Raw genomic sequence first — 27067 nt, 5'->3', positions numbered from 1 at the left:
AGGACTGAAAAGGTCCCCAACGGGGGTACTTATCTGATAAATGAATCCGATGTCAGTGGTAGCAGAAACATCTGGCGGCTGAAAAGTTCTGAGGGCCGGTGCGTGCTGACGTCACCTTTATGGACCACGAAATCTCACCTACGTCAGAAGTCTCACTCACCACAGAGGGATTGAAAGCTTTTAGATACTGACCCGTATGTACGTGCGACTGAAGGGTAAACCCATATGCAGAATACTGCAACATGGGAATAGGACACTTTTCTGACACCCTCTTAGGATCTGTTACTGAAGAAGTACAAGCATCGGTGACTTCTCAGTTGGTTACCCTGCAGTTGATTTCCAGTGCTTCCATGAGGCTCATTTTGAATGTAGCCGAAAGAACCTTAAGGGCAGCAGGTTCCGGTGTTTCCATAAGGAGGCACGCCTGGATGCGCGTATGTGATTTTGCAGAGCCCTTCATGTTTTCATTTGTCAGTGCTCCTTTTTGACGGAGCATTTGTGTTTGGCTCCAAGGTAAGACACATTATCCAGGTGAGAAAAGGGTGGAAAGACCCTGTCTGCCATGGGTGCATGTTTTTCCACCTCTCAAAGTTACTTTTCCAGGACTCAATGAAGGAGTGGGAAAATATGGTTCAAAAAGTCCCAGGGACCTTTCCAGGACACACATGGAGGTAGTTCCCCCAGGGGTAGAGGGGTGAACGCCAGTGGTAGGTGCCACCCCCCATGGCAGAGGTGGCCTGCAAAACCAAGGGTCCAGAGATTCTTTGGCAGGCCTTTCCAGTGTTCCTGAAAGGAAGCCGAATTGCTCTCCCCTGAAAGCAATCGGGGGTCGACTTTTCCTGTAGCAGCGAGCCTGGGTAATAACAGATACTTGGGTGCAGAGGGTCGTTTCCAGGGGTTACATGATACCATTTTCCTTTTCTAAAACCTCCGATGTTCCACTCAGTGAGGAGGAACAAACAGCAATTCAGGTACAAAGGCTTCTAGAAAGGGTCATCCAAGAGGTCCTGCCAGACCAGATTTAATCCAGAACTTACTCATTATTCTTTTTAGTGCCAAAGAAAACAGGGGACTAGAGACCAATTCTGGATCTCAGCTACTTAAACAAGTCCGTTCAATGCACCAAGTTCTGGATGGTCACTGTTCAGAGCATTCTCCCCATACCGTCACATAAAATGAGCAGATGATCCAGAAGGCATTTACCTTTCCGTATGGGAGCCTACCAGTATTGGTTCAGAGTTTTGCCTTTTGGTCTCACCACATCCTCCAGGGTGTTTCCAAGTGTATGGCAGTAGTTGCAGCTCACTTGAGACTGCAGGGATTCCAGATGTTTCCACATCTAGATGATTGGCTCATTTCTGCTTCAACCATGCATCAACTGTTAAAGGCAAAAGACCAGGTTCTCTAGATATGTTCTCTTGTGGGGATAACCATAAAATACGAAGAATCTCAACTAGAGCCAATTCAAGGTTTAGAATTCATAGGAACACTTTTCAACACAAAATCATCCCTAGCATCACTACCTCCCTCAAGTTCAGTTAGTAAGATCACAGATCAGAAAGATGGTCTGCAGTACCAGGATTTCAGGCCATTTAGTTCTTCAAGCTCTGGGGTTCAGTGGAAGTGGCTATAACTCTAGTACTCTTAGCCAGATTTTTACAGGAGGATTTTACAGTACATGTTAATAACACAATGGTCAATACTCTACCAACCCATGTCAACTCCAATATAAATCACCCCGAAATGCAAGAGAGATCTCAGGTGGTGAGTTCAGTCAGATCAGGTTCTACAGGACATCATTTCATTCTTTCTTAGCCCAAGGTTGTAGTGATCATGGACGCTTCCGAGTTGGGGTGGTGGGTCATTATCTGGGGAAAACGGTCCAGGCACTTGGTCCCCCAAAGAGGCCAACTTGCATGTCAATGTCCAAGAGATGAGAGCAGTGCTTTTTGCATTGCAGGCCCTTCAATATGCTCTCCCCTCGGGGACAGTTGCAGTTCAAACGGACTTTATGTCAGTAGTTTGGTACATCAGCAAATAAGGAGAGACCAGATCTTACCCCTTGTGTTGAGAAGTGCTCAGGGTATGGCAATGGGTGATCTCAACAAACCGCTTTCTTATAGCAATGCACATTCTGGGGAAGCCCATTGTGATAGCAGGCAATCCGAGCAGGTGCATTGTTCTACCTCTGGTCTTTGAGCAAGAACATGACGGAAATGATTTTCCACCCGTGGTGCCACCCTTGCTGTGATCTTTTTGTGCCTCCCTTAAACAACAAATGCAGTAGCTACTTTGCCCCAATTCCCTGCACAGGGGGAATCACCAAAGGATGTCATGCTTCATGATTGGGCCCCACCCCCCGGTTTACTTATACCCTTATCCACCAATTCTGCTAATTCTGAAATTCCTTCAGAAAGCTGCCATGTTGAAGAGCAAAGTTATCCTCATTGCATCTTACTGGCCTTGACTGATTTGGTTCCCCTTCCTTTGACCTCACTTACTTCTCGAACCTTGGATTCTGGATCCAACTACAGATCTCCTGTTTCACCCGACAGGCATGACCCATCCAGATATACCAATCCTCAGACTGACCTGCCTGGTTTCTCCAAGTCCATTAATAGTCAGACAACATATGCTGTCTTTCCCTGTCCAACACATACTTTTTTCTTCCCATAAACCTTCTACACATAAGCTTTATTCTGGTAAATGGAGAAGGTTTGTTTACTAGGCACATCAAAATAATGTTGATCCTTTTTCAGTTTTTGTACATAACATCTTTGAATTGTTGGCCCTACTTTTTAAAGGAGTTAGTTCCCTTGACAGTTAAGGTCCAATTAGTAGCGATATTGAATTTTCACATTGGATTTGAAGGTTCTTCCATTGCCTCTCATAAGTTCTGCAAAGCCTTTTTGTGAGGCACTCTTCTTTTAAGGCACCCTATTAAAGACTCTACCACCATGGGATCTAAATCTGCTACTGCAAGCACTTATCCATCCCTCCTTTGAACCAGCAGCTACGTTTAACCTGAAGTATCTGTCTTGGCTAGAATTTTCTTTTAGTTTTACTGATTGACCTGTTTACTCATTGTTTTAGGTAAATATCTGTCTTGGAAAACAGTATGTCTAGTTGCCATTACTTCTGCCAGGTGAAGTTCTGAGATTCAAGCCTTGTTTTCAAAACCATCATACTTTCACAAGGATAGAATTGCATTATGAACCAATGCATCTTTTCTCCCTAATGAGTATCGGACTCTAATATTAATCAGTTAAGTTGCCAGTATTCTTTCCTGAATTTGCTAACAAGGGTTAATACATTTTTACCTACACAGAATGAAAAGCATCAGGAAAACTGACCAATTATTTGTTTCATTTTCAGAAATAAAGTTCGGGAAAACAGTTGCCAAAGTAACTTTAGTCAGATGATTAGATTATGTTTTTTATTAAAACAAATTGGGCATTGCTTTATGAAAACCATTGTGAGCTCATTCAGCTATATCCAGGGCAACTTCTTCAGCTTTTTAGACTAGAGCATCCATGGATGACATATGTGCAGCAGCAATCTGGGCTGTTCCCCATACCTTTGTTACTCACTACAGATTGAATCTAGTCTCTAGAGGTGGAGCATCGTTTGGTTCAACTGTGCCTCAGAAATAGCCTTCCTTGAGTCCTCGTGGGATTTTAGGTAGCTGGGGACTCTGTTCTTAAGTTGTAGACAGAATAAAGACTAACATCAGATAAAGAAGTTATTTACTCACCATAATGTTCCATCTGTTCATTTTCATTCTTTATCAACTCCCCATCCTTAGAAAACTGCTGGGAGAGTGAGTGGTTAGGGGACGTCACTTCCCTGATATTGAGCTCCAAATGTAGTCTCTTCACTGTTTGACGACTAATACTTGTTTCTGCTAAAGTCTGCAAACAAGATCTGAGGTACTTGGAGTTGGTGCATTGTGGGTAAGGGAGAAGCTCTAGAATTTTTGGTTGCCACAAGCTTTGTCAACGGCTGAGTCTAATCTGAGGGATCGGATCCAAACCCATAAGTTAAGGAAGAATGAAAATGGACAACACAGATGGAACGTTATGGTGATTATAGGACTTCTTTTTTAATCAGTGTGTGTGAAAAGGTTAGAATTCCAAAATTTGGTCATAGTGTAGTTTTAACATTTAACTAAGGCCAAAGAATTTTGAAGTGATGAGGAATACTTCATACATTATTCACTTTTGTATTTCTTCTTTGTATTTTTTTTTATTTCTGCAGAAAAATAGGATAATGTTAATCAAAAATATTTATTTTATTCTAAACACTTTGGCAAACAAAATCTAGTAAGAACATTGTTTACTTTCATTATGCATATTTTGGGTGACTGCAGGTTTTTCTTAGATGTCTTTAGTGTTACTTAACTTTGCACCTCTGGTATATGTTTCTTGCTACAGGAAGAGTGTAGTGGTTTGCATAGATTTTATTGATTATTTTAACATTTAGTGATTTACATTGAGAAGCAGAAGTTCTAACCTCTTTATTAGATCCCATATATTTTGTCCCTTAGTGTGTTAGGGTCTGTTTTGATCGCATTGTAGTGAGGTACCCCTAGTCTTCTGGGGGCAATCTTATCTTCATCTGATAAATTGTCATGACATACAAAAGTAAGTTAAAATCTTAATGCAAGTGTTTTTGCAGGTGATGGACTCTGCATGCTCTGATGTGAGGATTTTGCCCTCACACTTCTAATTTTTAAATGAACCATCTCCAAAGTCGCACTAGATTGTAGTACAGGGAAGAATACATTTCCCTTTCTTCCAAACTGGTGCTATCGCAAAGGTATTTTCTACAGAGATTGTGAGTTTCAAGGGGGGGTGGCTTTCCTGCAAAAACACTTTAGGTGGTGGTTGCAGATGGTGTGGTGGGGAGGTGTGGTCGAGTCACTGAGCTTCCATTGGTTCTGAGTCAGTCACATGAATCATGCCTGTGTATTTTAACTACATAGCACTTTTGTAATGGTATTACATATTTAGAAATTAAGGGCAGTCTGTAATATTCAGTAGTTTTATTTCCTATAGATGGTGGTCACTCTGGTGGTGCTACGTATCTGTTTTGTTCATCTTGACCATCTACTGGGTAAAATTGTGGTTGTACTCTGTCTTCTACCCAGATAAGTGATCCTCCTTGAAGAAGGTGGTACAGTTGTGTGTTTACGTAAACGTACTGCAACAATAGATGTTCAGCATTTGACCACCACTGCAGTGTCCTTAACTTTATGAGTTATGTCCTGGTAAGGGTATCAAAGCCGGCCAGCTTCCAAAGCATATGGGCACCTTCTGTGTGTCCATACAGTTAACCATGTAAGCAGAGCTGAAGACTGAGTGGTTTAGGTGACAAGTCTTTTAAGACTTTCATGCCAACAAAGGTCAGACCTAGGAAAATAAAATACAAATCCTCATCCTGGCAATAAAAACATATAAAAATGAGTGGGATGGAAGAAGGGAGGGGAGCGACTACTGCAGATACCTTGGTACGCTATCATAACTTATTAGGAGGAGGAAAGATGAGGGTCCAGGAGCTCCTGGACTGGCTTTTGGACATACTGGTAGTCATTGTTCTACTCAAGTCATAATGGGTATCGGAAGAAAAGGAGAGAGGGAAATATTGAATTGTATGAGGTGTTCACCATACAGATATGACTGACTTTCCGCTTTTCTTTGTTTTGGTACCCTCTTTCCCTTCTTTCTGATATTTTTTTTTTCTGCATTTTTGCTCTGGTGCTTTGAGTGTGAAAGTACACGTGATTTCAGTGTGGCTGTTGAGTTGACACAGCTGTTTTCGTCTTGTGAGACTGAAGCTGTTTTCGTCTTGAGACTGAAGCAAAGAAGGATGGGGGCTGTTTTGTGATCGCTCCTGTTGATGCCCATGTGCACATTTATTTAGGCAGTTCCTAATGGTGCCTGTTGAAGTTTTGAGGGGTGTAATCGTTACCTTGGAGTTTAGAACTGTAGGTGTGACTGCGGTGGATTGCACACAGTCTTAGATTGCGGCACCATGGAATATTCCTCTTTGAATTGTGGCCATCTCTGAGTTGCTGTCTGCAAGTAATGGGTATGGAGAGTGCAAGGGGCTTTACCGCTGCACCAAATGATTTGTCTTGTGCAGGTGAGTGTCACACTTTATTGTTGAAATGGCAGTTTTATTTTCAGTTTGCTGGTCCTCATGGTATTGAGTATTTCACGGGTATTAGACAAACAGCAAGTCGTCTTCCTTGTTTCATGTTTGTTAGTGTGACTTTCATATGTAAATGATGATAACACCCATTTTTTAACCAGGGAAGGACACTAGACACGGTCCCTTTTCAAGGGCAACCCAGGAATAGTGTCTGGTTAAGTGACTTGCTTAGGGTCACTCAGAAGACAGATGAGGGCTAAAGAAATCAAACATGGTACAGCAGAAATTATAGCACAGATCTCTCAGATTCACGAAGGTACCTACAAAAAAGTATTTCCTTGTACTATCCTGATCAAGGCAACTTCTGTGTGCCTGTGGTGTGTTTAATGGCAAAGGAGAGTGGTCGGATTTCACACTGATGCAGTAGTTCGTGAGGGAAAATGCAGCTATGATTTTTTTGTTGAGCTACTTAAATTCTTGTTCTTCCTCCAAGAAGACATTTTTCTGAAGTTGGAGTTTTGGGTACCATGCTGCATGTTTCATAGGTAGGTGCTAGGCTATTGGCCCTAGGGCCTATATAAGCCTATCCAAAAAGGTACCCTGGCTTTCGCCACCCAAGAAAATTATTTTCCTAAGCCCCAGAAGTGATCCCTGGGGTGAATTTCCTATTTTCCATCTAATCATCAAGATTTTTCTTGAGTGCTAATGAGGAGCTTTGCTTGATATAGATAGGTAGTTTGTTCCAGAGTATCTGTGACAGTAATCTATCCTTCCAGCATGTTCCGTTTATTGTGGTGACAAGGTTTAGGTCCCTAGAGCATGTAGCTCGGAAGGATTGGGATTTCTTTAAGAGGAGCATGTCCAACAGCTCTAGGTTTGACATAGCTTTGTATGTTAGGCAGAGATCGCCTCTGAGTAGGCGATATGTGACGGAGTAAAGTTTTTAAGACGGTCTGCGTAGGGCATCTGTTTGAGGCCGGTAATCCTCTTTGTGAGGTATTTCTGCAGCCTTTCCAGTTGTTGTAGATGTCTTGTGAGGTACATACCAAAAGGGGCGTTGTGCTCTATAATGGGTCTAATGAGTGAGGAGTAGAAGGGAACAATGACCTATTTTTTTTTTTTTCCTGGATGAGAAACCTTTTGTGATGGTGTGCCACGTAGAAGGATTTCCTGACTACTGTGGCGATGTGATTGTCAAAGGAGAGACTACTGTCCACCTGTGTTCTAAGGTCTCTTATCATACTTTCGGTGTTAAGTACACTACTGTCTATGTGGTAGTTCATGGCTACTGAGTTTTTATCAAAGGGGATGACAGTGCACTTTTTGGCATTGAGCTTGAGGCCATGGCTTTGTCACCAGGCATCTGTCTCAGTGAGGCCCTTTTGTAAGATGTCCACATCATTAGGAGTTTCGATTATGGCTCCTAGTTCGCAATAATCTGCGAACTTAGTTAGCCAAAGACCTTCTGTGTTAGCCTGTATTTCCGAGAAGTAGATACCAAACAGGAGAGGACCCAGGACTGAACCCTGTGGTACTCCATTTGTCACTGGTCTGAAGTCGGATTTGGAGTCTGCTACTTTCACAGTGTGGGTTCTGTCAGTGAGCCATTTGGCAACCTATCTTGTGACATAGGGATTTATACCTAGTTTAGTGAGTTTATCTATAATTCCAGAGTGGGGGATGGTGTTGTAAGCCTTGGTGAGATCTAGATGGGCTGTGTGAACCACCTTACCCTCATCTACTGCTTTGGTGACTGCTTCAGAGAAGTCTGTCAGGTTTAGGAGACATGATCTGCCTTTTACAAACCCGAACTGGGTGAGGTCCAGAGTTTGGAGATTACCAATGTCTTTGTTTATAAGTTCCATAATGATACGTTCCATGACCTCCACAGTACTTTGTTCCCCATTGGCCCTTTTTTCAATTATAAAGGAATTCCCAATACTATTCTAGCATGTCCAAAGGTCAGTTGTCAATCTTCTCTCCGATCCAGCTGGTGAATCTGGGAATCTTGATGCAATGTTACAACTGCCTCATGTACACAGACAACCCTCTCCTCCTCCCAACAAATTCCAATACATGTGAGAGATGCAACGATATAACCAAACTGGAGGCTAAGCTCTCTCGACTCAGTACTGGCGTAACCAGTCAGGAGGAGAAGGAAACCACACTCACTACAATTCCAGTCTCGCATAGACCTACCACGACAGCAAACCAAACACATAAACACACAAAAACATACTCGGAGGCTCTAAATAAAAATCTGCCTAAGCAGCAGAGACCTCCAAAGCAGACACCCAAGCAACCGCTACCCCCAAAACAAAACATGTGCAACACATATCTCACAAAGCCAGTGTGACGAACAGTCACAGCCCTTAAGGCTAAACAACACACCTGATACACTTGTAATAGGTGACTCTATCGTCAGGCACACTGATGTCCTGCTCACCAGGCTGAACAAGGAGAAGGTCACGGTGAGCTTCCTGTCGGGCGCTAGGATCCGCCACATAACACAAGCACTCAGGTCACTCCAAGGCAAGTACAAATATGACTCGGTCATTGTCCATGCTGGTGTGACTGACCTTAGACGTACCTCCCTGGACTACATGAAAAGAGACCTAGAGGAGCTCTCTGAGCATGTAGCCCAGGCCGGTATGACCCTGACCTTGAGTAGCATCTTGCCCTCACCAAGAATGATGCCACAATATGAAGACAAGATGATCAATTTCAACAATTGGCTTAAGTATTGGTGTCATGCCTGTCAGCCTGGAATGACATGCTCGACAAACCACGATGCTTCGCTAGGGACGGCTTGCACCTGTCACCCCTGGGCTTTCGGATATTGGCAAAGGCTCTTGCTGCCCCCATAGTGCCTTTTTTAGGCAAGGCTCAAAAGACAAACCCACCTCCATAGGTATCACAAGGGATAAGAAACTAAGAGTAATGCTACTCAATGCCAGAAGTCTAAACCTCAAGATGCACGCACTCTAAACTCTCCTTAGCATGGAGAACATCGATATCTGTGCATTAACAGAAACCTGGTTCAAGGCTCCCGAGAGCACCCTAGCACTACCAGGTTATACCTCATACCATGCTTTTCGGCCCCAAAACTTGGACAGAACCACAAAAGGAGGGGGAGTATCAATATTCGTCAAAGATACCCACACCTCCAGGTTGGTGGCACAGCACGAAGCATCAGAGACTATCCATGTGCAACTAGCAGTGGGTAAAACTGCCTTCCAGTTTATAGCCTGCTACAGACCACCCTCCCAAACCCAGGAACTCCACTCAGCCTTCCTGAGAACACTGGAAAATATGAAGGTCTCTCCAAACACTATTATATTGGGCGACTTCAACTACCCAAACATAGACTGGGAGCATTACTCTAGCTCCAACACCCTAGCCCAAAGGTTCCTAGAATTTATAAACTCAAATGCTATGGAACAACTTGTTACCACTCCCACAAGAGGGGAAAACATACTGGACCTGATCATCACCAACATGGGGACTCTGTGCTCCAGACCAGAAGTGTATCCCTCACTGGAAAGATCAGACCATAAACTAATCTCACTGGATATTCACATCCCGACCCCACCCCCTGCCCAGAAAACCACAGTGAAAAACTTCTCTAAAGCAAATTTCACACTCCTCAAAACCGAGGTGGAATCCTTCAAAGCCCCCGGGCCTGTGGAAAATACGTCCCAGACTGCAGAATCCTTTATAAACGCATTCTATGAACACCTTCAGGAATGCATGGATCTTGCAATCCCAAATAAAACCAAGACCCAATCCTCCAAAGGCAGACGTCCTGTCTGGTGGACCCCAGCCACAAACAAACTATACAGTAGAAGGAGGAAGCTACTACATGATAGAGCAAAATCCCAAAAAGGGGAGGCATCTCTGATCAGTATTAGCAAAAACCTACGGGCACTCATAAAATCATCTAAGCCAGCTTCGAGAGAAAAATTGCACAGGACACTAGGGATAATCACAAAGCTTTCTTTAGTTATGTTAGGAACCTGGGTGGGAATTCCCAGATATGCTCAGAATTAGTCCAAAATGAAAAAAAATTCACCAAACCCACAGACATTGCCAACATCCTAGCTGACCGGTTCAGCGCAAACCCCCCCCCCCCACCAAAAGGGCAAATATCTATCCCAGCAGAGTGCTGCCCCCTGACATCTCAGATGTTCAGGTAAGAGCCGCCCTCTCCAAAGAAAAAAAACAAAGCATCAATGGGACCAGACGGTGTCCCGGGCTGCGTCCTACATGAACTCCAAGAAGAGCTAAACCCAAACATAAAACTACTGTTCAGTCTCAGCCTTACTACAGGATATGTACCCAAAGAGTGGCGTACAGCAACAGTGGTCCCTCTCCACAAAGGTGGTGCCTCAACAGATCCTGGAAACTATCGACCCATAAGCCTGACTAGCTTGGTCTGCAAAGCTATGGAAAGGATCATCATGGACCTCATAAATAAAGATATTGGGGACCTACAGACACTGGATCCTACCCAGTTCAGCTTTGTTAAGGGCAGATCCTGCCTCTTAAACCTGGTTGATTTCTTTGAAAGTCACCAAGGCCATTGACGAGGGGAAGGTGGTCCACACAGCCTACCTGGACCTCGCAAAAGCCTTAGATACAATACCCCACTCGGGCATTATAGATGAGCTCACCAGCTTAAATATAAACCCCTATGTCACTAGACGGGTTGCAAATTGGCTCAAGGACAGAACCCACATGGTTAGAATTGCTGGAGCCATGTCAGACTCCAAACCAGTTACAAGTGGCGTCCCACAAGGCTCAGTCCTGGGACCTCTCTTGTTCGGTATATATTTCTCGGAGGTACAGGCCAACACGAAAGGACTGTGGCTGACCAAGTTCGCAGATGACTGCAAACTGGGAGCCATAATCGACTTTCCAGCCGACACAAGCATCATCCAAAAGGGCCTCATAGAAACAGACAACTGGTGCCAGAGCCATGGCCTCAAGCTAAAAGCCAAAAAGTGTATAGTCATCCCCTTTGGCAAAAACAAAGTGCCCACAAATTACCACATAGCTGCTAATCCATTAAGTACAGAAGAAGTAATTAGGGACCTGGGGACCCAAGTTGATAGCAATCAATCATTTAACAACCACGTGGCCAAAGTGGTTAGAAGAACATTTTATATAGCCCACCTAATCATGAAGGGATTCACATCTAGATCAGGGGAGATCATCGTGCCTCTTTACTCATCTTTCATCAGGCCCATAATTGAGTACAATGCCCCTTTTGGGATTACCTTACCAGACACCTGCAGCAACTGGAAAGACCCCAAAAGTACCTCACCAAGAGGATCAAAGGGCTCAAACAGATGCCATATGCTGCCCGGTTAAAGAAACTCCAGCTCTACTCAGTGGCATACTGCCTGCTCAGAGGCGATCTGTGCCTGACGTATAAAGCCATGTCCAACCTGGAATTAATGGACATGCTGCACCTCAGAAAATCCAAATCCCATCGAGCTACGCGCTCGAGAGACTTGAACCTCAGCACTGAAATAAATAGGACATGCTGGAGGGACAGATTCATAACCCAGAGGCTCCCTTCACTCTGGAATAAAATCCCAGTCCAGGTTAGGCAGAGTCCCTCATCGACTCTCTTCAAGAGGAATCTTGATGAGTGGATGGGAGATCGTAGGTTTACCCTGGTTATCACTTCTGTGTCACTGTTAGACAGAGGCACAGTATACTAACCTCGAAAAAGGGCATAGCAAAATTAATTTAAAATGGGTGGCGAAAGCCAAACACACTCTGGCTAGGCTTATAAATGCTCTAGGGCAGATAGCCTAGTATGAACCTATAACCTTGCAGACCAGGCTCGTCAGGCTAATGGGGCGGTAGTTCTCTGGGTCTGTGTTGGCTCTCCCTTTGTGGAGTGAGATAACAGTCACTGTGCGCCATTCAATGAGCACAAAGCTTGAGGTGAGGCTATGATTGAGAATGGTACTTAGGTGGGGTGCCAATTCGTTCTGTAGTTTGTGTAGAACACAGGCTGGGATGTTGTCAGGTCCCATAGATGCTGTGTTCTTGGCTTTGGAGAGTGTGGTTTTTACCTGTGCAGGAACTTTGCATTCTTCTGGTATAGAGATCGGTCCTTTGGGAGGTGAGGGGGGGGGGTAAAGTTAGCACTGAACCGATCTGCCAGGATGTTGGCAATATCAGATGGTTCTGTACATTTAGTGCCATTGTGCTGTAACTCAGAGCAGATCTGTGTGTTGCCATTGAGATTCTTGACATAGCTGTAGAATGCTTTGTGGTTGTCTTTAGAATCAATTGTTTTCGTAACTAGCTTTGGTGGATTTTATGAGGGATCTCAGCTTCTTACTAAGGCTGACCAGGGAGTTCCTCCAGTCATGGGATTTTACTTTTTTTTTTGCAACAGTTTCTTTCTTAGGTTGTAGAGTTTGTTTATGGCTGGGGACCACCACATTGGCTTCCTTTTTTTTGGAGGATAGCATCTTGATTCTGTTAGGGATACCCAATTAACCAGTAAAAAAGCTCAAAGCTGTGATCTTCTAGTGCCTGTTATGGACCTTGCAGGCAGGGAGGTGAGAAGGACAGTGTCCTTATTCTAGGGCAGCCAGAGTTTTTCTTCACTGGTAATGGGTTTGGTTGTTGCTGAACATTAATGGGTTTGGGTGTTGCTGAACATTGATGGGTTTGGGTGTTGCTGAACATTGATGGGTTTGGGTGTTGCTGAACATTGATGGGTTTGGGTGTTGCTGAACATTGATGGGTTTGGGTGTTGCTGAACATTGATGGGTTTGGGTGTTGCTGAACATTGATGGGTTTGGGTGTTGCTGAACATTGATGGGTTTGGGTGTTGCTGAACATTGATGGGTTTGGGTGTTGCTGAACATTGATGGGTTTGGGTGTTGCTGAACATTGATGGGTTTGGGTGTTGCTGAACATTGATGGGTTTGGGTGTTGCTGAACATTGATGGGTTTGGGTGTTGCTGAGCATTAAAGGGTTTGGGTGTTGCTGAGCATTAAAGGGTTTGGGTGTTGCTGAGCATTAATGGGTTTGGGTGTTGCTGAACATTAATGGGTTTGGGTGAACATTAATGGGTTTGGGTGTTGCTGAACATTAATGAACACTAAAGAAAAAAGGAAGAAGTAATAGGGCACACATTGCATAGCCTTACTTCACAGAATACACAAGGCAGTACCTTGCAAGGGGCAGGTCACAGACAGAGTTAGTACTAAAGGCCATTTCAGAAGGAGCAGCCATGGACATTGCAACCTTGAATGAGAATGGAAATGAACGATGGTTGATTCTGTTCTGACTTGTTCATATGCAGTTGAAGTGATCCACAATAACCACCACACTTGCCCAGTTAAAAGGTAAATGAATAAAGAAACCTTTTTCCATCACAGATCTGGAAGTGGACAGCCTTTTTGGTGGATGTGATCACCCAGTAATGTGATTTACAGTTTTAGCCTAATTAGAAGTGTGGGTACTGAATTTCAGGAGGGTAGACTTTGACGGCATCTCAGGGAATTTATGGCATGTTGGTATGAATGTAGTTTTAACCACATGTATTAGGGTATCAGAGAAACCATTCATCATTGTTATTTAGGTGCTTAACCCTTATGACCTAACAAACATTAAAAAAATAAATGCATGCCAGATTAGTCAGATTTCAGTAAACCTGTATACATTTGCTACCTGTATGACATATTTAAACTCTCCCGACTTAATGGGCCTCCAAAATGAGGCTTCAGTCCAGTATGTCAGAATGAGGAAAGATAATCTCTTCCAGAGGAAATGCTTGAAGTAGGCAAATGAGTGCATCCCAGAAGTCATTAATTGTTAAGTCCTGGATATGACTGGCAACACCCTTACATAATCACCTAAGTTTTTAGGTGAGGGCATAGGAGGACAAGCATCTTTTACACAAGCAGCCAGAGCCCAGCCATGTGAGGCATTGTATATTAAAACTAAGAGTTTAAATACGGGTCGTACTGCAGCAGGTGGCCAGTACAGATCCTGCAGAAAAGGAGTAAACTTGCTGATGCACTGCTTATTTCTCCTTGCTGATGGACTGCTTATTTCTCCTTGCTGATGGACTGCTTACTTCTCGTTGCTGATAGACTGCTTACTTCTCGTTGCTGATGGACTGCTTATTTCTCCTTGGTGATGGACTGCTTACTTCTCCTTGCTGATGGACTGCTTACTTCTCCTTGCTGATGGACTGCTTACTTCTCCTTGCTGGTGCACTGCTTACTTCTCCTTGCTGATGCACTGCTTGCTTCTCCTTGCTGATGCACTGCTTGCTTCTCCTTGCTGATGGACTGCTTACTTCTCCTTGCTGATGCACTGCTTGCTTCTCCTTGCTGATGCACTGCTTGCTTCTCCTTGCTGATGCACTGCTTGCTTCTCCTTGCTGATGCACTGCTTGCTTCTCCTTGCTGATGCACTGCTTGCTTCTCCTTGCTGATGCACTGCTTGCTTCTCCTTGCTGATGCACTGCTTGCTTCTCCTTGCTGATGCACTGCTTGCTTCTCCTTGCTGATGCACTGCTTGCTTCTCCTTGCTGATGCACTGCTTGCTTCTCCTTGCTGATGCACTGCTTGCTTCTCCTTGCTGATGGACTGCTTACTTCTCCTTGCTGATGGACTGCTTACTTCTCCTTGCTGATGCACTGCTTGCTTGACTGTGTTGAGTTCTCCTTGACAGTATAAATGTGCTTATGACTTTGCCTTTTCATGTTTTGTGTATGCTTCCTTGGCATTAGTGGTAAAGAGACCAACATGGTTAAATGGTCATCCTCAGCCAGATAATGTAGTGCCAGAAATAAGAAATTGTCCATCTCAACTGATGTTGGCTCACATCCCCAATTTCACCCTGTATCTGAAAAATAAAGGTACGACAAAAGATGACTTTTAATCTTCTTATAGCAGATGATATCCTGTAATGCTGTGCACTTGCCAAAGGTGGACACAGTCACCATCAGTAAGACTGGCGAATTTAAAATGCGTTACAGTAGTGTGGCGTGAGGGATGCCAGTATGCACATGACTGAAGCATCATGGTCACCATCAGTAAGACTGGTGAATTTAAAATGCGTTACAGTAGTGTGGAGTGAGGGATGCCAGTATGCACACCAGTGAAGCATCATGATCACCATCAGTAAGACTGGCAAATTTAAAATGCGTTACAGTAGTGTGGAATGAGGGATGGCAGTATGCACACCACTGAAGCATCGTGGTCACCATCAGTAAGACCGATTAATTTGAAATGCCTGTGGAGTCAACATTCTCACAGCCTGGAAACAGTGATTCCTATCATACCTTGCCTACGCCTAGAGTTCCCTTGGTGGGCAGAGGCCTGCCACCAAAACAAGGGGACTACCTTTCACACCACCCCCTGCCGCCCAAACCCTAACAACAGATGCATCAGACTGTGCATGGGGGGCTCACCTGGCAGGGAAGTGCATTCAGGGCAAATGGAACCAAAGTCAGATGCACCTGCATCAATCAAAAAGAAATGTTAGCTGTACAGAATGCTCTGACAGCCTTCAAGGACTACATTCTTCCAGGACAACTAATGGTAAAGACCGACAACACCACGGTTATGTGGTACATAAACAAGCAGGGGGGTACACACTCTTACCCCCTCTGCAGACTAGCCATGGCATTGTGGAACACAGCCTTGAGCTACCAAGTGCACCTTCAAGCTCAATTCCTGCCAGGAAAGTTAAATACACTGGCAGACTGACTAAGCAGAAACCTCATGGACCGACATGAATGGAAGCTGGAACGAAGGATTTTCAACATGTTGACAAGCGAATGGGGGAGTCCGGATATAGACCTGTTTGCCTCACCCCAGAACTACCAATTAGACAAATTTTGCACAAGGACTCCCCACAAACAGGCCTGGAAAGAGGTTTTTCCAGCTGAAGGACAGAGCATCCAATCAGTCTATGCCTTCCCCCCGCTGCCTCTGCTCTCCAAAGTACTACTAAAAGTCGAACAGGACAAACCAAGGATGATTTTGATTGCTCCACATTGGCTGCGCAGTGTCACGGTTATCTGCATGGCACCTGCCTCAGACTTCTTCCCTGCTGTCTCAGCAGGAGAACCAGATTCTGCACCCTCAGCTTCCAACACTGAACCTTGTAGCTTGGCTAATTACTTAAATTCTCTCTTACCATCCCTCAGCAAACCTGTGATGGATGTCAACTTAGAGCCAAGGAGGCCTAGTACTAGAAAATCTTATGCTGAAAAATGGAAAAGATTCTGTGCCTGGAACCAGTCTCAAGGGATGTGCACAGCAGCGCCCAATTTACCTCAGATTTTACAATACTTAACTGCGATGCTTCACAATGGCCTGCCTTTTTCCTCCATTAAAATCCACGCCTCAGCCATTTCAGCTGATAACACAGAACCTCCCCTTTTCTCTCACCCAGTGCTCCAGCAGTACCTCAGAGGGGCCAAAAATTTGAGACCACCCAGGAGAGCTCCAACCCCAGCCTAGGACCTTAACTTTGTATTGGAGAAACTCACTCTCCCTCCTTTCGAGCCAGCTTCTACTGCAGACTTAAAATTTCTTTCTTGGAAAACAGCTTTCCTTTTAGCAGTCACTTCAGCTAGAAGGGTATCTGAATTACAGGCCCTTATGGCAGTGGAGCCTTTCATCATCTTTCATGTGGACAGGGTATCACAGTCCATCCTTCATGCCCAAAGTGGTATCCAGTGTGGCTCTAAATCAGTCCATTCATTTGCCAACCTTCTTTCAAAATCCACAGAACAAAGGGGAACGGATTCTGCATTCCTTGGATGTGCACAGACAGCTTAGATTCTACTTGGACAGGACTAAACCTCAAAGAAAATCTGAACAATTGTTAATAGCATTTGCTGCAGGGGCAGAGGGGAAGGCTGTTTCAAAACAAACCATTTCTAAATGGATAAGCCATTGCATTCATTTCTGCTGTAAACACCATGGAAAACCTATCCCCCAGGGGATCAGACCTCACTCCACCAGGGCTGCATCGACTTCTACAGCCTTTCTCAGAGGCGTCCCTACCAGGGACATCCTAGAAGCTGCTACCTGGAGTTCTGTACATACTTTCACCAAGCATTACCGTTTGCCAATTTTCTCTAAATCCGGAGCTGGCTTTGCCACTGCAATCTTGCAGGGCCTTATAGCTGCTCCTAATGCTATCTAAACTCCTCCTCCCAACCATAGTTTTGGGAATCTACCCAAATGTAATGACTGCAACAGTGAAACACGAAGAACATAGTACAGTTGTGTACACTTACCATAAATGTAGATGTTCGAGTGTATTCACTGTTGCAGTTCTGGTTACCCTCCCTCCTTCCCCCTAACTTATTTTGGCTATGCCTCTACTTTGCTTTACTATGCTTAAAAGCCTTTTTCCTGTGTTTGCTTTTTTATTGGAGGTATACCTTTGTGTTTTTATGTTTAATTGCTCCCCATTAGGGGGGTATCTGACATCTGGGGCAAGAAAAACTGATGTAATGGCGTCGGCTGCATGTTTTATACCCCTGACGACCTGACATCATGGAAGAAGGGACAGCAACCGACATAGTACCCAAGACTTTGTTAATCGGGCCAACTGAATGCATCCTGCAAGCAGATTACCCAAATGTAATGACTGCAACAGTGAATACACTCTAACATTTATGGTAAGTACACAACTGTACTTTTCTTATAGGTTCATAGGTAGGTATTAGGCTATCTGCCCGAAGGCATTTATAAGCCTAGCCAGAATGTGTTGGCTTTCGCCACCCCCTTAGATTAGTTCCCTGTGCCTCTGTCCAGCAGAGCTATTGAAGTGATCCATGGGGTAAACTTTGTTTCCCATCCACTTGTCAAGGTTTCTTTTGAAGAGGGTTAGCGAGGAGCTCTGCCTAATGTAGATTGCAATCTTGTTCCAGAGCATCGGAAGTCTCTGGGACAGGAATCTATCCCTCCAGCACGTCCTCTCTATTGTTGTGGTGCGGTTTAGATCCCTGGAGCGGGTGGTTTGAGGGGATATTTTTTTTTAGGTGGAGCATGTCCATCAATTCTGGGTTGGACATGCCCTTGTATGTCAGGCAGAGATCACCTCTGAGTAGGCGGTATGCAACCGAGTACAGCTGGAGTTTCTTCATTCGAGCTGCATAAGGCATCTGCTTGAGGCCAGTGATCCTCTTGGTGAGGTACTTCTGTGGTCTTGCCATTTGTTGCAGGTGTCTTGTAAGGTACATCCCAAATTGGGCATTGTGCTCTATGATGGGTCTGATGAGTGATGCATAGAGGGGCCCAATGACCTCTTTCGATCTGGATGCAAACCCTTTTGTGATTAGGTGGGCCACATAGAAGGATTTTCTAACCACTTTGGCAATGTGATTATCAAAGGAGAGGTTACTATCTACTTGGGTCCCCAGATCCCTTATTATGTCTTCCGTATTTAGGGGACTACCACTTAATGTGGTAGTTAGTGGGTACTTTGTTTTTTCCAAAGGGGATGACTATGCACTTTTTGGCATTTAGCTTGAGGCCATGGTTTTGACACCAGGTATCTGTCTCAGTGAGACCCTTTTGGAGGATGTCTGTGTCAGCCGGAGAGTCAGTTATAGCCCCTAGTTTGCAGCCGTCTGCGGACTTGGTCTGCCATAGTCCTCCTGTGCTTGCTTGTACCTCTGAGAAGTATATGCCGAACAGGAGGGGCCCTAGGACTGAGCCCTGGGGAACGCCACTTGTAACTGGTTTAGAGTCAGACCTAGCTCCCGCAACTCTTACCATGTGGGTTCTGTCCGTGAGCCAGTTGGCAACCCATCTCGTGACGTAGGGGTTTATGTTCAGGCTGGTGAGCTTGTCTATAATACCTGAGTGGGAAATGGTGTCGAAGGCCTTTGCAAGGTCTAGGTAGGCTGTGTGGACCACCTTTCCATCGTCTGTAGCCTTGGTAACTGTCTCAAAGAAGTCCGCCAGGTTTAGGAGGCATGATCTGCCCTTAACAAAGTCGTACTGGGTAGGGTCAAGTGTTTGGAGTTTTCCAATGTCTCTGTTAAGGAGATCCATAATGATGCACTCTGTAGCTTTGCAGACCAAGCTAGTCAGGCTTACAGGGTGATAGTTCCCGGGGTCCGTTGTGGCTCCACCTTTTTGGAGTGGAATAATTGTTGCTGTGCGCCACTCTGTGGGCACATAGCCTGTGGAGAGGCTGAGTTTAAACGGTGTTTAGGTGAAGGGTTAGTTCATCTTTGAGCTCATGTAGGACGCAGCCTGGGACACCGTCCGGTCCCATTGATGCTGTGTTTTTGGCTTTGGAGAGGGCTGTTTTAGCCTGAGTGTCTGTGATTTCAGGGGCACTACATTCTTCTGGTATAGTTATGGGCTCTTTTGGGGGTGAGAGGGTGTGAAGTTTGCACCGAACCTGTCTGCCAGGATGTTGGCTATATCAGTCAGTTCAGTGTATTTTGTGCCATTCTGCACTAATTCCGAGCAGATCTGAGAATTGCCACTTAGATTCTTGACATAGTTAAAGAATGCCTTGTGGTTATCTTTGGAGTCCATGGCAATTTTTCTTTCGAAGCTAGCCTTGGATGATTTTATGAGGGAACGTTGTTTCTTGCTGATACTAATCAGGGATGTCTTCCCTTCTTGGGATTTTACTCTTTTCTGTACTAGTTTCCTCCTTCTATTATATAGCTTGTTTATGGTAGGGGTTCACCAGACTGGTTTCCTTTTCTTGGAGGAGTGAGTCTTGTGTTTTTTTTTTTTTTGGGATAGCACGATCCATGCATTCTTGTAGGTGCCCGTAGAGACCATTAGTAAAGGATTTTGCAGCTTGGACAGCGTTATCCTTTAGCATGGGGGCTTTGAAACATCCCACTTCGGTCTTAAGTAACGTGAAGTTTGCTTTTGAAAAGTTTTTCACGGTGGTTTCTTTGACCGGGGGTGGTGGCTGAATGTGTATATCCAGAGTGATTAGTTTATTGTCAGATCTAACCAGCGAGGGTTGACCTCTGGTGTGGAACACCGATCACCCATGTTGGTGATGACCAGGTCCAATATGTTGTCACCTCTGGTGGGGGGTGTTGACCAGTTGATTCAGGGTGTTTGAGTTTATAAATTCTAGGAAATGTTGGGCAAGGGAGTTTGTACTTGAGTAGTTCTCCCAGTAAATGTTTGGGTAATTGAAATCACCCAATATCAGGGTGTTTGGTAGGACCTTTATGTTTCCCAGTGTTTCCCGGAATGCGGAGTGGGGGTCCTGGGACATGGTGGGTGATCTGTAGCAAGCTATAATTTGAATAGCAGTTTTTCCCATTGTTAGTTGCACGTGGATGATCTCTGAAGCATCGTGCTGTGCCACTAACCTGGAGGTGTGGGTATCCGTGATGAATATGGATACTCCCCTGCCTTTTGTATTTCAGTCCGGGTTTTGTGGCTGAAATGTATGGTATGAGTTGTAGCCTGGTAGTGTTGGGGTGCTCTCTCGAGCCTTAAACCAGGTTTCTGTTACTGCACATATATCAATTTTCTCCATACTGAGGAGTGCCTCGAGTGCGTGCATTTTGAGGTTTAGACTTCTGGCATTGAGTAGCATTACCCTCAGTTTTTTGTTACTTGTGCTATTTATGGGGGTGGGTTTGTCTTTTGAGCCTTGCCTAAAAGAGGCACTATGGGGTTGGCAAGAGCCTTGGCCAGTATTCGAAAGCCTAAGGATGACAGGTGCAAGCTGTCTCTAGCAAAGCAGCGTGGCTTGTCAAGCATGTCATCCCAGGCTGACAGACACTGGATCCCCTTTGAATGACACCAGAAGCTTAGCCAATTGTTGAAATTGCTAATTTTTTTCTCTAAGTCTATACCATGGTATCATTCTTGGTGAGGGCAGGATGCTACTCAGGGTCATGGTCATACTGGCCTGGACTACGTGATCAGAGAGCTCCTCATTGTCTCTTTTCATGTAGTCCAGGGAGGTACGGCTCAGGTCATTCACACCAACATGGACAATGACAGAGTCATATTTGTACTTGTTCTGTAGTGTCCTGAGTGCTTGTGTTATGTGGCAGATCCTGGCACCAGACAGGCAGCTAACAGTAACCTTCTCCTTGTTCAGCCTAGTGAGTGGGATGTCAGTGTGCCTGACTATAGAGACCCCTACTTACTAGTGTGTTGGGTATGTTATTTTGCCTTAAGGGATGTGATTGTGTGGCACACTGGTTTTGTGAAGTATGTGTTTCATGGTTTGTGTTGGGGGTGGAGGTTGCTTGGATGTCTGCTTTGGAGGTCTCTGTTGCTTCTGCAGATTTTTATTTAAAGCCTCAGAGTATGTTTTTGTGTGTTTTTTGCCAGTGCTGGTTTCATAGGTCTAAGTGAGACTGGTGGTGTGATGCAAGTAATTCCCTTCTTCAAACTTGAGTTGAGAGAGCTTAGCCTCCAGTTTGGCTGTACAATTGCATCTCTTGCATGTATTAGTGTTTGGTGGAAGGAGGAGAGGGTTGTCTGTATACATGAGGCAATTGTAACATTGCCTCAAAATGCCCAGATTCACTAGTTGGACCAGAGAGTACATCTGAAACTGCCCTTTGGACATGCCTGGTTAGGTACAGTAAACTGTTTTACTGATTGGCTGATAAGGTCGAATAGAGAGCCTTGTCCTTCTCTAGAGTATAGGGGGGGTCTAGAGCTAAGGTTTATTAGTGCTTGCTATGAGTTTTGAGCAAGTGCCGGTATGAGAAATGAATGGTTTGAGTGCGTAAGTTGAAAGTTTGTCTAGTTCCAAGGTAAAAATTGAAGAGTAGACTTTGTGGAGCTGGGATAGTTATACTCCAGCTAACCGGCGCTGCCCAGCACGCAAAACCGTACAAATGCGGTATTTATAGCAGGGAAATGAAAGAGCGAGAAATTAGCCCAAAATGGCCAATAAACCACTAATTTCTGTGTTGAAACCACTCTTCCAGGGACATGATAGGCTGCTCAAATCTCCCTCTCTCACAGTGAACAGAGAAACTTCCTTCTATCCAAGTAAGGTATGGGCAAACACAGAGATTTGTAACACAGCTCTGAATTCAGCACTAACCTGAAAATTGGACTATACTACCTTAGAAAGGTGGGAAAACAAATATATATATATATATATATTTTTTTTCAGAAAATAAAGCAGATACAATAAAAAAAAACCAAAAAAAAAAAACCCCACTTTAAATGCATTTAATTACTAGGGGCATTGACCACAACTCTGATCTGCGATATATAACAATAAGTATCCTTTTCTGTGCATTTGAAGTGTTTTTTTGATTGTATCTGCTTTATTTTCTGGGAAAAAAACAAATATACTTATTTCCCTCCTTTTTAAGTCCAGTTTTCAGGTTAGTGCTGAATTCAGGGCTGTGTTTCAAATCTCTTTGTTTGCCCATACCTTTCTCGGATAGAAGGAAGTTTCTCTGTTTACCTGTGAGAGAGGGGAGCTTTGAGCAGCCTATCTGTCCCTGGAGGAGTGGTTTCAGCCTAGAAATTAGTAGTTTATTGGCCATTTTGGGCTAATTTCTATCTCTTTCATTTACCTGCTATAAATACCGCATTTGCCCGGTTTTGCACGCCGGGCAGTGCCGGTTAGCTAGGGTAAAACTATTCCCAGCTCCACAAAGTCTCCTCTTCAATTTTTACCTTGGAACTAGACAAACTTTCAACTTAAGCACTCAAGCCACTCATTTCTCAGCCCGACACTTGCTCAAAACTCATAGCAAGCACTTATAAACCCAAACACTAGACCCTCCTGTACTGTACAGAAAGACAAGGCTCTATTCCACCTAACTAGCCATCCAGTAAAACAGTTCACTGTACCTATCCAGGCATGTCCAAAGGGCAGTTTCAGGTGTACTCTCCAGTCCAACTGGGGAATCTGGGCATTTTGAGGCAGTGTTACAACTGCCTCATGTACACAGACAACCCTCTCCTCCTACCACCAAACACTAATACATGCGAGAGATGCAATTATACAGCCAAACTGGAGGCTAAGCTCTCTCAACGCAAGACTGGATCAGACAGTCAAGAGGAGAAGGGAAATACTTGCATCACACCCACCAGTCTCACGTAGACCCATTAAACCAGCACCGGGAAAAAACACAAATACATGAAAACATATTCTGTGGCTCTAAATAAAAATCTGCAAAACCAGCAGAGACCTCCAAAGCAAACATCCAAGCAACCTCCACCCCCCAACACAAACCATGAAATGCATACTTCACAAAACCAGTGTGCCATGCAACCACAACCCATAAGGCAAAATAACATACCCAACATACTAGTAATAGGTGACTCTATAGTCAGGCATACTGATGTCCCACTCACTAGGCTGAATAAGGAGAAGATTACTGTTAGCTGCCTGTCAGGTGCCAGGATCTGCCACATAACACAAGCACTCAAGTCACTCCAAAACAAGTACAAATATGACTCTGTCATTGTCCATGTTGGTGTGAATGACCTGAGCCATACCTCCCTGGACTACATGAAAAGAGACATGGAAGAGCTCTATGATCACGTAGCCCAGGCCTGTATGACCCTGACCCTGAGTGGCATTCTGCCCTCACCAAGAATACCATGGTATAAAGAAAAATTTCTCGATTTCAACAATTGGCTAAGTTTTTAGTGTCATTCAAGGGGGTCCAGTGTCTGTCCGCCTGGGATGACATGCTCCACAAGCCACGCTCCTTTGTTAGCAACGGCTTGCACCTGTCTCCCTTAGGCTTTCGAATACTGGCCAAGGCTCTTGCCACCCCCATAGTGCCTTTTTTAGGCAAGGCTCAAAAGACAAACCCTCCCCCGTAAATAGCACAAGTAACAAAAAACTGAGGGTAATGCTAATCAATGCCAGAAGTCTAAACCTCAAAATGCACGCACTCGAGGCACTCCTCAGTATGGAGAAAATCGATATATGTGCAGTAACAGAAACCTGGTTTAAGGCTCCAGAGAGCACCCCAGCACTACCAGGCTACAACTCATACCATACATTTCGGCCACAGAACCCAAACCAAAATACAAAAGGCGTGGGCGTATCCATATTCCTCAAGGATACCCACACCTCCAAGTTAGTGGCACAGCACGATGCTTCAGAGATCATCCATGTGCAGCTATCAATGGGCAAAACTGCAGTTCAAATTGTAGCTTGCTACAGATCACCCACCATGTCCCAGGACCCCCATTACACATTTCTGGAAACGCTGGGAAACATAAAGGTCCTACCAAACACCCTAATATTGGGTGATTTCACTTACCCAAACATTAACTGGGAGAACTACTCAAGTACTAACTCCCTTGCCCAACATTTCCTAGAATTTATAAACTCAAAACGCCCTGGTTCAACTGGTCAACACTCGCACCAGAGGTGACAACATATTGGACCTGGTCATCACCAACATGGGTGACTGGTCAACCCCTCACTGGTTGGATCTGACCATAAACAAATCACTTGGGATATACACATTCTGCCCCCACCCCCAGACAAGGAAACCACCGTGAAAAACTTTTCTAAAGCAAACTTCACGTTACTTAAGACCGAGGTGGAAAGTTTCAAAGCCTCCATACTGAAGGATAATGCTGTCCAAGCTGCAAAATCCTTTACTAATGCATTCTGCGGGCACCTACAAAAATGCATAGATCATGCCATCCTAAGCAAAACCAAGACTACTCACTCCTCCAAGAAAAGGAAACCAGTCTGGTGGACTCCTGCCATAAACAAGCTATACAACAGAAGGAAGAACTTGTACAGAAAAGAGTAAAATCCCAAGAAGGGAAGACATCCCTGATCAGTATCAGCAAGAAACTACAATCTCTCATAAAATGATCCAAGGCGAGCTTTGAAAGAAAAATTGCCAAGGACTCCAAAGATGACCACAAGGCATTCTTTAGCTATGTCAAGAATCTAAGTGGCAATGCTCAGATCTGCTCGGAGTTAGTGCAGAATGGCACAAAATACACTGCTCGGAGTTGGTGCAGAATGGCACAAAATACACTGAACCGACCGATATCGCCAACATGCTGGCAGACAGGTTCAGTGCAAACTTCACCCCCTCTCACCCCCAAAAGGGCCCATAACCATACCAGAAGAATATAGAGTCCCTGAAATCACAGACACTCAGGTTAAAACAGCTCTCTCCAAAGCCAAAAACACAGCATCAATGGGACCGGATGGTGTCCCAGGCTGCGTCCTACAGGAGTTCAAAGACAAACTAACCCCTCACCTAAACACACTGTTCAAATTCATAGAGTGGCACACAGCAACGGTTATTCCGCTCCACAAAGGTGGAGCCACAACAGACCCCAGGAACTATCGCCCTATAAGCCTGACTAGCTTGGTCTGCAAGGCTATGGAGCGCATCATCATGGAACTCATTAACCGAGACATTGGGAACCTCCAAACACTGGACCCCCTACCCAGTTCAGATTTGTTAAGGGCAAAGCATGCCTCTTAAACCTGGTGGACTTCTTTGAGACAGTTACCAAGGCTATAGTGAAGCAGTTACCAAGGCTATAGGTGAGGGAAAGGTGGTACACAGAGCCTACCTAGACCTTGCAAAGGCCTAAGACACCATTCCCCATTCTGGTAGTATAGACAAGCTCACCAGCCTGAACATAAACCCCTATGTCACAAGATGGGTTGCCAACTGGCTCACAGAACTAACATGGTGAGAGTTTCAGGAGTTAGGTCCGACTCTAAACCAGTTACAAGTGGCGTTCCCCAGGGCTCAGTCCTAGAACTCCTCCTGTTCGGCATATACTTCTCAGAGTTACAGGCAAGGACATGAGGACTGTGGCTGACCAAGTTCGCAGACGACTGCAAACTAGGGGCTATAATTAACTCTCCGGCTGACACAGACATCCTCCAAATGGGTCTCACTTAGACAGATACCTGGTGTCAAAATCATGGCCTCAAGCTAAATGCCAAAAGGTGCATAGTCATCCCCTTTGGAAAAAACTCATAAGCTACCACATAGGTGGTAGTCCCCTAAATACAGAAGACGTAATAAGGGATCTGGGGACCCAAGTAGATAGTAATCTCACCTTTGGTAATCACATTGCCAAAGTGGTTAGAAAATCTTTCTTCGTGGCCAAGGGTATCACAAAAGAGTTCGCATCCAGATCAAAAGAGGTCATTGTGCCCCTCTACTCATCACTCATCAGACCTGTCATAGAGTACAATGCCCCATTTGGGATGTACCTTACAAGACACCTGCAACAGCTGGAAAGACCACAGAAGTACCTCACCAAGAGGATCACTGGCCTCAAACAGATGAAACTCCAGCTGTACTCGGTCGCATACCACCTACTCAGAGGTGATCTCTACGTGACATACAAGGCCATGTCAAACCCAGAATTGATGGACATGCTCCACCTAAAGAAAACCTTATCACCTTGAGCCACACGCTCTAGGGATCTAAACCTCACCACAACAATGAGTAGGACGTGCTGGAAGGATAGATTTCTGTCCTAGAGACTTCCCATGCTTTGGAACAAGATTCCATTCTACATTAGGCAGAGCTCCTTGCTAACACTCTTCAAAAGAAACCATGACGAGTGGATGGGAAACAGAAAGTTTACCCAGGGGATCACTTCAGTGGCTCTGCTGGACACAGAGCACAGGGAACTAATCTAAGGGGGCGGCGAAAGCCAGCACATTCCGGCTAGGCTTATAAATGCCTTCAGGCAGATAGCCTAGTACACCTACCTATGAACCTAGATGGCAAAGTATGTAGACTCTGGGTGGAAGTGGAGGGGTCAGCTTTTTCCTGCTATTCAGATTTGTATGGATCTCCATGAATGTAAAGTAGAACAGGTTTAGTTTCTCTGGTGGTCTTTAAGAAATGCTCTGTCCTTCTCACCTTCCTGCTCCATTTTATTATATTGAGTGTTAGAGGAGCTG

The 27067-nt window shown here is 44.7% G+C and overlaps 1 protein-coding gene across 1 annotated transcript in view; it reads left to right on the top strand.

Annotated features, from left to right (window-relative positions):
* Nucleotides 1–27067, top strand: part of DLST (dihydrolipoamide S-succinyltransferase) — a 1212631-nt gene that overhangs the window by 118495 nt on the left and 1067069 nt on the right. The gene's annotated exons all lie outside the window — the stretch shown is intronic.

Source organism: Protopterus annectens, chromosome 2.part2 (assembly GCF_019279795.1).
Source record: "Protopterus annectens isolate FY-2018-M chromosome 2.part2, PAN1.0, whole genome shotgun sequence".
Taxonomy (NCBI): Eukaryota; Metazoa; Chordata; order Ceratodontiformes; family Protopteridae; genus Protopterus; species Protopterus annectens.
The sequence above is the reverse complement of the archived record's forward strand: the minus strand, read 5'-3'. Positions and strand labels throughout refer to the sequence as shown.